The sequence below is a fragment of the Schistocerca americana genome, chromosome 9 (assembly GCF_021461395.2).
Source record: "Schistocerca americana isolate TAMUIC-IGC-003095 chromosome 9, iqSchAmer2.1, whole genome shotgun sequence".
Classification (NCBI taxonomy): domain Eukaryota; kingdom Metazoa; phylum Arthropoda; class Insecta; order Orthoptera; family Acrididae; genus Schistocerca; species Schistocerca americana.
In genome coordinates this window covers 152065304-152075191 of record NC_060127.1, presented here as the reverse complement: position 1 = coordinate 152075191, position 9888 = coordinate 152065304, and positions in this window count along the sequence as shown.

Sequence of the window (9888 nt, the reverse complement as noted above, 5' to 3'; positions counted from 1 at the left end):
TAGTTGCAGCCTGGTTCACATCGAAGTACAGTAGGTTTCGCTCGGCTTTCCTACTGGTGATCTGCGGAGACAGTGTTCACAGGTAGGTGCAGGTTCGTCGTAAAGAGACGGAAAGAAGCGCACTGCCGCACGGTCTCTCGAAATTCGATCTTCATCCTGCTCTGTTCCTGTATAGCTTAAAGCTATAATGATTCACTACCTGGACACCATCATTGACATTATTACAGAGTCACTGGCATACTGCAGAACTTTTATTTCTTCTTCCTGAACTTTAATTTCCTTACGAAATCTCTCCTTGTTTTCCTTACCGCTTGCAGGTTCAGCAGTATGCGGATAGGCTACAACTCCGGGTCCCTGCATTCTCAGCCACTAATAGCCTTCGTACCCTTCGACTACTGCAGCTGAAAACTGGTTTCGGTGCAAGTCGTACACAACCTTTCGCTCCATATACTTCATTCCTGATTGCATCAGAATTTCAAAGAGTGTATTCCAATGAATATTATAATAAAACCATATGCAACGTACAAATACGTACAGTCGTTGATAGGCCTTCGTTTAACCCATCTTCTAAGATAAAAGCAGAATTACCTCGCATCCCCTACGCCGAAACGATTTATTACAACCTCTCTTGGTCCAGTGTGGACGCAGGGCTGCCGCTACTCAAATTTTATTTGTTTGATTATTTATTTATTGTTCCGTGGGACCAAATTAAGGAGAAGTCCCCATCGTCATGGAACGAGTCAATACATGAAATTATAACACAATAGTAGAAGCAGATAAAATGAAATATAAGAAACATATTCAGGTGACAAGTCGTAAGTTTAAATAAAGAAAATCAACAATGTAACACTGGAATTTGCTTAATTTTTCAGCTCTTCCAGGAGCTCCTCGACAGAAAAGAAAGAGTGAGCCATGAGGAAACTCTTCAGTTTAGACTTAAAAGTGTTTGGGCTACTGCTAAAATTTTTGAGTTCTTATGGTAGCTTATTGGAAATGGATACAGCAGAACACTGCACTCCTTTCTGCACAAGAGTGATTTCTGCCTAGTATTAACTGAGTGAAAGCTGCTAACTCTTGGGAATAAGCTAATATTGCTAACAACGAACGACATTAAAGAAAATATATACTGTGAGGTCAATGTCAGAATTCCCATACTATTGAATAGCGGTCGACAAGAGGCACTCGAACTTACACCACATATAGCTCGAACAGCCTGTTTTTGAGCCAAAAGTACCCTTTTTGAATCAGAAGAATTACCCCAAAAAATAATACCATACGACCTAAGCGTATGAAAATATGCGAAGTAGACTACTTTTCGTGTTCAACTGTCACTTATTTCAGATGCTGTTCTAATGGTAAATAAAGCAGCATTTAGTTTCTGAACAACATCCTGAACATGGGCTTTCCACAACAGCTTACTATCTATCCGAACGCCTAGGAACTTGAACTGTATCGTCTCGCTTATAATATGCCCATTCTGTCTGATCAAAATATCGGTTCTTGTTGAATGGTTAGTTAGAAACTGTAAAAACTGAGTCTTATTGTGATTTAGCATCAAATTATTTTCCACAAACCACGAACTTATTTCAAGAACTGCATTATTTGATACTGTTTCCATATTACACACAAGATCCTTCACTACCAAGCTGGTGTCATCAGCAAACAGAAATATTTTTGAATCACCTGCAGTACTAGTAGGCATATCATTTATATAAATAAGAAACAGTAGTGGCCCCAGCACCGACCCTTGGGGAATGCCGCACTTAACAGTGTCCCATTGGGACTGAACATCACTACCACTCTCAGTATTACTGAGAATTATGTTCTGCTTTCTGTTCTTAAAGTAAGAGGCGAACCAGTTGCAAGCTACTCTCCTTACGCCATAATATATTGTGGTCAACACAGTCAAAAGCCTTTGTTAAATCAAAGAAAACACCTTGCGTTCGCAACCTTTTATTTATTCCGTCCAAAACCTCACAGAGAAGTATAACATTTTCAGTTGTTAAACCATTTCTAAAACCAAATTGTACATTTGACAGCAAATTATATGAATTTAAATGCTCCAGTAACCTTGTATAACAAACCTTCTAGATAACTTCAGTAAGGAAAATCGAAAAACAGCTGTGTGATTTTGTAAAGTTATTTTATATTCATAACCAGTTTAGGAACTTCAATACACCACCTTCAGACCCCATATGCACCTCATGCACAGACATTCAAACTTGTCGATATTGGCAATGCTGTCAAATCTTCGAAGGAAGCACTTGGAACACGAATTCACGACATCCAGAAAATGACGGCTCCAGTATGCCAGTATAGGCACGTTTGACTGTCTGTACATGAGCTGCACGTCGGCCCTGAGGATGGCATATTGAATTGTCGAAACTGGCTGTGAAAATAACTTTTCAAACTCGTGCAGCTATTTGGCGATTTTTCTTGTCACATAAAAATAAAAGATCTACTACGATGTCAGCTTCTACCTGTATATCAAACATTCGGCGAAAACTGCGCATATTTTGCAATCACAGCTTTTTAAACTAATGGATCAGCAATATTCACACCTCTCGGCCCCTGTCTTCTTTGGAAATGGAATAACTACATTTTTTGTTAAGTCTGAGGGCATATCACCTTTCTCAAATACGTTGCAAAGCAGTTCGTTCCGGTGATCAATGATGCCGTTACATCTACGAAATGATTCTTAGTAAATCAAAATATTTAGCAAAATACGATATTCCGTTCGCTCTCTATTATCAGCAGCTCATTAAAAGGAAAAAGATAACTGAAGAATCTAATTGAAAATCTAAAATTACAAAAGTTTCCAAAAAAAAGTAAGACATGAAGAAGGACAAGTATGCATGAAACAGTTTGAAGAGAGCACAGATCAATTAATCTGCAAGAAAAGCAGCTTACGTCATCAACAGAACTTTACTTGACATCCATTTGTTGTAGAATATCAGTAATACCCCAGCCGCGATTCTTTAATCGAAATCCCATCTGTAAAACAGCTAGTTTTTCACGTATCTCAATGCTCTTTATATTCTATCTCCTTTACTATGATTTAATTTTGCAGATACGTTCTATTGTGTACGCGGATACTGCTTGCTAAATGTGTTGCGAATAGAGTTAGTAGTAAAAAAATAACGAATTACAACGTGAAGCTTTATGGTTTTGTTTTATTATATGAACACTGGAATCTAGTAAGTGGCGAACTTTCTTCCCTCCATTGTTGTGTGTGTGCGTATGTGTGTGTGTGTGTGTGTGTGGGGGGGGGGGGGGGGTTACCAGAGAGAAAAGGTTTCGAAAGGGTTTGAAGTTATGTACAAAGTCTGTTGCAAGTCGCTAAGTGCTCTTATCAACATACGGCTCTTGTCGACGTGAAAATGTAGTAGTACAATGGTAAAATTTTTGTGTTGACAGGAGCCTAATGTTAATTGCTGCAGTCTTACGTCATGGCTTACTGTTATTTGTGTTCTTAAGATGAACATCTCATTTCACAGTAGCCGTTTGGCTATGTATCAGTATATGATATAACAAGGTCCATTACACACTCTGAAGAAGACAATTTTAAAACAGTCGAAACCTAGATCAGGGGTTCCATTAAACGTTTATTTGCAAGGGGCTGGCTGAATTTAGTTTTCGATCTCGCCAAGTCACCTTATTTGTTTTATATACTTAGGTTCTGAAAAAGTATAAAAGCTCTGTATATGAAAAGAAATTCCCAGACTGATTCACTAATTTATCATCGACCAGCGCGAACCGCAAAGAATAGAAACTCGAAATTTGGAGTGAGCCTTAATTTTAGACTGTAGGCACAATTTAAGAAGGGATTTTTTCGAATTTTCGTTCCTAAACGGGTGAAACAGCAGATGAAAGGTTCTTTGAAAATATGTCGGTGCAAAGGCAGTTTCGAAGCTAAAGTATTTGCTTACTCGGTCATACGTAAAAAAAGGTGTATCAGTATGTTTGGAAATTCAGTTCCAAAAAGGGCAATATAGTGGGTGAAAGATATAAAAAACAGTATTAAATAACTATCAAAGCATTTTTAAATCTACATCTGTGGAAGTATGTATTTGAGTTCTGAGTAATAAAAAAAATACGTTTCAGTGATTTTGGAAATTTAACACCTAAGGCGGTGAAACAGAGAATGAAAATTTTTATGAAAATATCCCGTTATATTAAAATATTTTTAAAGCTAGATCTGTGATAATTGGTGTTTCATTTCTCGGTTATAAACAGATAAATATACGTCATGGGACGAAAGTCTCTATGGAAATAGCAACACAAGAACTCAAAAGGCAGGATTAAGAAAAAAATTCCAATTTCAGCTACGAAATTCGTTTGTTGGCCAAAAGTGCATAAGGAAAAGATCATGCTGACAAAATCAAGGAACTCAATTTCCGTGACCACGACAATTCAGCTGTATCAGAATTGCATTGAAAAAGGAACGGTTCTTTTAAGTACGAATTTTACACTAAGCCTTATATACGTTTATAAAATTAATTTTGAGAACGAAAACAGTCTCGGTTGCGAAATTATTTGATGTCAATGACGCGTTTCACCCTTTTGGAGCATCATCAGATTGTTTAAAATAGCTGGATATGTGACCGATCACTCATGAAACCACATATAAGTTAATATAGACACAAAGGTAACTGGATACCTTTGTTATAATCGATAGACAAACGCGAGCGAAGCAGGGAGCGCTAAGCTAGTAATAAATAATAATAAAACATAGGAATTGTAAAATAAAGTTAGTCCATGTTGCCAAGGCATCTCATATGAAAGAGGGCGCTATAGACTGGTATGACTTACACTGTGTTGGAATAGTAACTGTAAAAAGCGTCTTCAGTGTGAACTCAACGCTTGACATTAGTAGTCCATCTGGGACTATGTGTATATATAATTTGTTTTAATGTTTTAACTTGATTTTTCAGGTATGTATTTTATCTTCCACTCCTATTTAAAACTTACACAACGGTAGATGTAAGAACGCTTGCATTTTACAGTGTTCTACCCGGCTCTTTATGCTGTTGTTGTTGTTGTGGTCTTCAGTCCTGAGACTGGTTTGATGCAGCTCTCCATGCTACTCTGTCCTGTGCAAGCTTCTTCATCTCCCAGTACTTAATGCAACGTACATCCTTCTGAATCTGCTTAGTGTATTCATCTCTTGGTCTGCCTCTACGATTTTTACCCTCCACGCTGCCCTCCAATGCTAAATTTGTGATCCCCTAATGCCTCAGATCATGTCCTACCAACCGGTCCTTTCTTCTTGTCAAATTGTGCCACAAACTCCTCCCCAATTCTATTCAATACCTCCTCATTAGTTATGTGACTTACCATCTAATCTTCAGCATTCTTCTGTAGCACCAGATTTCGGAAGCTTCTATTCTCTTCCTGTCTAAGCTATCTTTCGTCCATGTTTCACTTCCATACATGGCTACACAGCATACAAATACTTTCAGAAACAACTTCCTGACACATAAATCTATACTCGATGTTAACAAATTTCTCATCTTCAGAAACGCTATCCTTGCCATTGCCAGTCTACATTTTATATCTTCTCTACTTCGACCATCATCAGTTACTTTGCTCCCCAAATAGCAAAACTCCTGTACTACTTTAAGAGACTATCTTTTAGCACTGAGGGCGGTCACTCAGTGACCTAAACGTTATTTGCAATTGATTGCCGTACCCTTTACTATGTGATTTAACACAAGCTGATACCTCTTAATGAGCAGATTATGACAACATCTCACGTATTTAAATTCGATCAGTAATAACATGAGAAACAGAAAACGAAATTTTTGCTGTCCAGTGAAGCATTTAGGCAACCAGAATCTGGGTTACGGTCGGGATCGCTTTAGCTGTTCGGCATTATACACTGAAGAGCCAAAGAATATGGTATAGGCATGTGTATCCAAATACATAGATATGTAAACAGGCAGAATACGGCGCTGTGGTCGGCAACGCCGGTATAACACAAGTGTCTGGTGCAGTTGTTAGATCGGTTACAACGGCAGGTTATCAGCATTTAAGTGAGTTTGAACGTGGTGGTATAGTCGGCGCATTAGTGACGCGACACAGCGTCTCCGACGTAGCGACAAAATGGGATTTTCCCGTACGACCATTTCACGAGTGTACCGTGAATATCAGGAATCCGGTAAAACATCAAATCTCCGACATCATTGCGGACGCAAAAAAGATCCTCCAAGAACGAGACTGCCGACGACTGAAGTGAATCGTTCAGCGTGACAGAAGTCCAACCTTCCGCAAACTGCTGCAGATTCAATGCTGGGCCATCAACAAGTGTCAGCGTGAGAACCATTCAACGAAACATCATCGATATGGAAGGAACACTCGTCTAATCTTGATGACTGCACAACACAATGCTTTACGCCTCGCCTGGGCCCGTCAACACCGACACTGGAGTGTTGACGACTGGAAACATGTTGCCTGGTCGGACGAGTCTCGTTTCAAACTGTATCGAGCGGATGGACGTGTACGGGTATAGAGACAGCCTCATGAACCCACGGACCCTCCGTGTCAGCAAGGGACTGTTCAAGCTGAAGGAGGCTCTGTAATGGTGTGGGGCGTCCACCGTTGGAGTGACACGGGACTTCTGGTACTTCTAGATACGACTCTGACAGGTGGCATGTACGTAAGCATCCTGTTTGATCACCTGCATCCATCTATGTCCACTGTGCATTCCGACGGACATAGGAAATTGCAGCGGAGCAATGCGACGCCCCAAACGTCCAGAATTGCTACAGACGTAAACATTCTACATCTACATCTACATACATACTCCGCAATCCACCATACGGTGCGTGGTGGAGAGTACCTCCTACCACAACTAGCATCTTCTCTCCCTGTTCCACTCCCAAACAGAACGAGGGAAAAATGACTGCCTATATGCCTCTGTACGAGCCCTAATCTCTCTTTCTTATCTTTGTGGTCTTTCCGCGAAATGTAAGTTGGCGGCAGTAAAATTGTGCTGCAGTCAGCCTAAAATGCTGGTTCTCTATATTTCCTCACTAGCGATTCACGTAAAGAACGCCTCCTTTACTCTAGAGACTCCCACACGAGTCCCTGAAGCATTTCCGTAACACTCGCGTGATGATCAAACCTACCAGTAACAAATCTAGCAGCCCGCCTCTGAATTGCTTCTATGTTCTCCCTCAATATGACCTGATAGGGATCCCAAACGCTCGAGCAGTACTCAAGAATAGGTCGTATTAGTGTTTTATAAGCGGTCTCCTTTACAGATGAACCACATCTTCCCAAAATTCTACCAATGAACAGAAGACGACTATCCCCGCATGTCCCACTTCATATCGCTCTGCAATGTTACGCCCAAATATTTAATCGACGTGACTGTGTCAAGCGCTACACTACTAACGGAGTATTCAAGCATTACAGGATTATTTTTCCTATTCATCTGCATTAATTTTCATCTATATATATTTATAGCTGCCATTCTTTACACCAATCACAAATCCTGCCCAAGTCATCTTCTATCCTCCTACAGTAACTCAACGACGACACCTTCCCGTACACCACAGCATCATCAGCAAACAGCCGCACATTCCTATCCACCCCATCCAAAAGATCACTTATGTAGATAGAAAACAGCAGCGGACCTACCACACTTCCCTGGGGCACTCCAGATGATACCCTCACCCCGGTGAACACTCACCATCGAGGAGAACGTACTGGGTTCTATTACTTAAGATGTCTTCGAGCCACTCACATACTTGGGGACCAATCCCATATGCTCCTACCTTAGTTAGGAGTCTGCAGTGGGGCACCGAGTCAAACCTTTCCGGAAGTCAAGGAATATAGCATCCGTCTGATACCCTTCATCCATGGTTCGCAAGATATCATGTGAAAAAGGAGCGAGGATATCTGGGATGCCTTGCAACGTGCTGTTCAGAAGAGATCCCCACACCCTCGTACTTTTACGGAATTATGGACTACCCTACAGGACTATGGTGTCAGTTCCCTCCAGCACTACTTCAGACATTAGTCGAGTCCATGCCGCGTCGTGTTGCTGCACTTCTGCGTGCTCGCGGGGGACCTACACGATATTGGGTAGCCTTGGTGTATCAATTTCCTTGGCTCTTAAGTGTAGAGTCTCTGCTCAGATATAATGAAGTATCTCGAACCGAATGACGTCATGCATGCCAAGCAGGACGGATTGCGAAGGTGGTGTGAAACCTAATTCCTGCTTTTCAGATACGACGTCTTGAAGCCGAGCATCGAAGCATTTAGATGTATGTGTGATCACTAACTTGCGAAAAGCATTTGAGTCGTTACAACTCTTACGTTTATTACCTAAAGTACCATCATGTAGGCTGCTAAGCGAATTTGTAACTGGACTGAGGATTTCACTGGAGGGAGGACGAAACATGTTATCTCAAATGGAGAGTCATTGAAAGGCGTAAAAGGAACTTTGGGTGTGGCGCAGGTGTGTTCGGATCCTTACTGTTCGTGTTGTATGTTAACGATCTCGCAGACAGTATTAACACTAAAACACTATCCTCTGATTTCTGTCGGACAAATTAACGTGATCACTGCCTATGCTCGACGACAACGTGCAAAATCACTCACAGTCGGCGTGTGGCAGCACCAGCAGTGCAGGGAATATAAAGTGCGTCGTTGTCGTAATGCGTAAATGGAGCGATTTATCTGACATCCAAAAGGACACCATCATTGGCTTTCGGACCAAAGGTGGAGGCATTTCCAAAACGGCTGAGCTGTAAACCGTTTGCGTGCCACCGTTGTTAAAGTATACCGTGAATGACAAAATGGCGCTATTCGAAACCGGTGGCGAGGCACACCTGATGCACCACGGGCTATACACGGTGAAAAGTATTTAAACCGGCAAACTCTGGGAGGTTGTAGGGGACATCAAAACAAATATTTTTCCCTAATGTCTTTTTTTCCTATGGGGAGTATTTAAACCGGTAGGGGAAGATTTCTCTTGCGGCAAATTAACTAAACCAACCCATACTGTTCCATTTTTTTTATGACCAAGAGGCAACACATTAACACAACCCAATTTCAATTTCAGTAGATTTTCAAAAATGTCTCCATTGACACGTAAACAAAGGTTACACCGTCGGGTCATGTTCTGTCTGACACGGACAAAAAGCCCAGGAGTATCCTGAATTGCTCGTAATGTTGCTACTATCCGGGCAACCAGATCCTCTTCTGATGCAACAGGAGTTGCGTAAACTAGGTTGCACATCTCTCCCCATACAAAAAAGTCCAGAGGGGACATATCTGGGGATCGAGCAGGACAATCCACGTTTCTGGAAACCGTTGGTCCAGGAATCGACGCACACGACGACTGAAATGTCCCGGCGCCCCGCTACGGTCTGGAGCCGCGCGACCGCTACGGTCGCAGGTTCGAATCCTGCCTTGAGCATGAATGTGTGTGATGTCCTTTGGTTAGTTAGCTTTAAGTAGTTCTAAGTTCTAGGGGACCTCAGAAGTTAAGTCCCATAGTGCTCAGAGCCATTTGAACCATTTGAACCGGCTCCCCGTCCTGTTGGAACCACATGCGTACTCTTGTAGGGAGCAGGATGTCTTCCAGCAACTCTGGCAATGCTCTGGCGAGAAAATTGTAATAGTGCCTGCCATTTAATGGCCTAGGTAGCAGATACGGCCCAATTAAAAAGCCCCCAACAACACCGACCCACACATTAACGAAGAACCGCACTTGATTAGCGCTAGTAACTGTGGCATGTGGGTTATCCTCACTCCAAACATGCGAATTGTGCATGTTGAAGATTCCACCAGTCCCGAACGTTGCTTCATCGGTAAACAACACAGAGGATGGAAATGTAGGATGCATTTCACACTGTTCCAGGTACCACTGCGAAA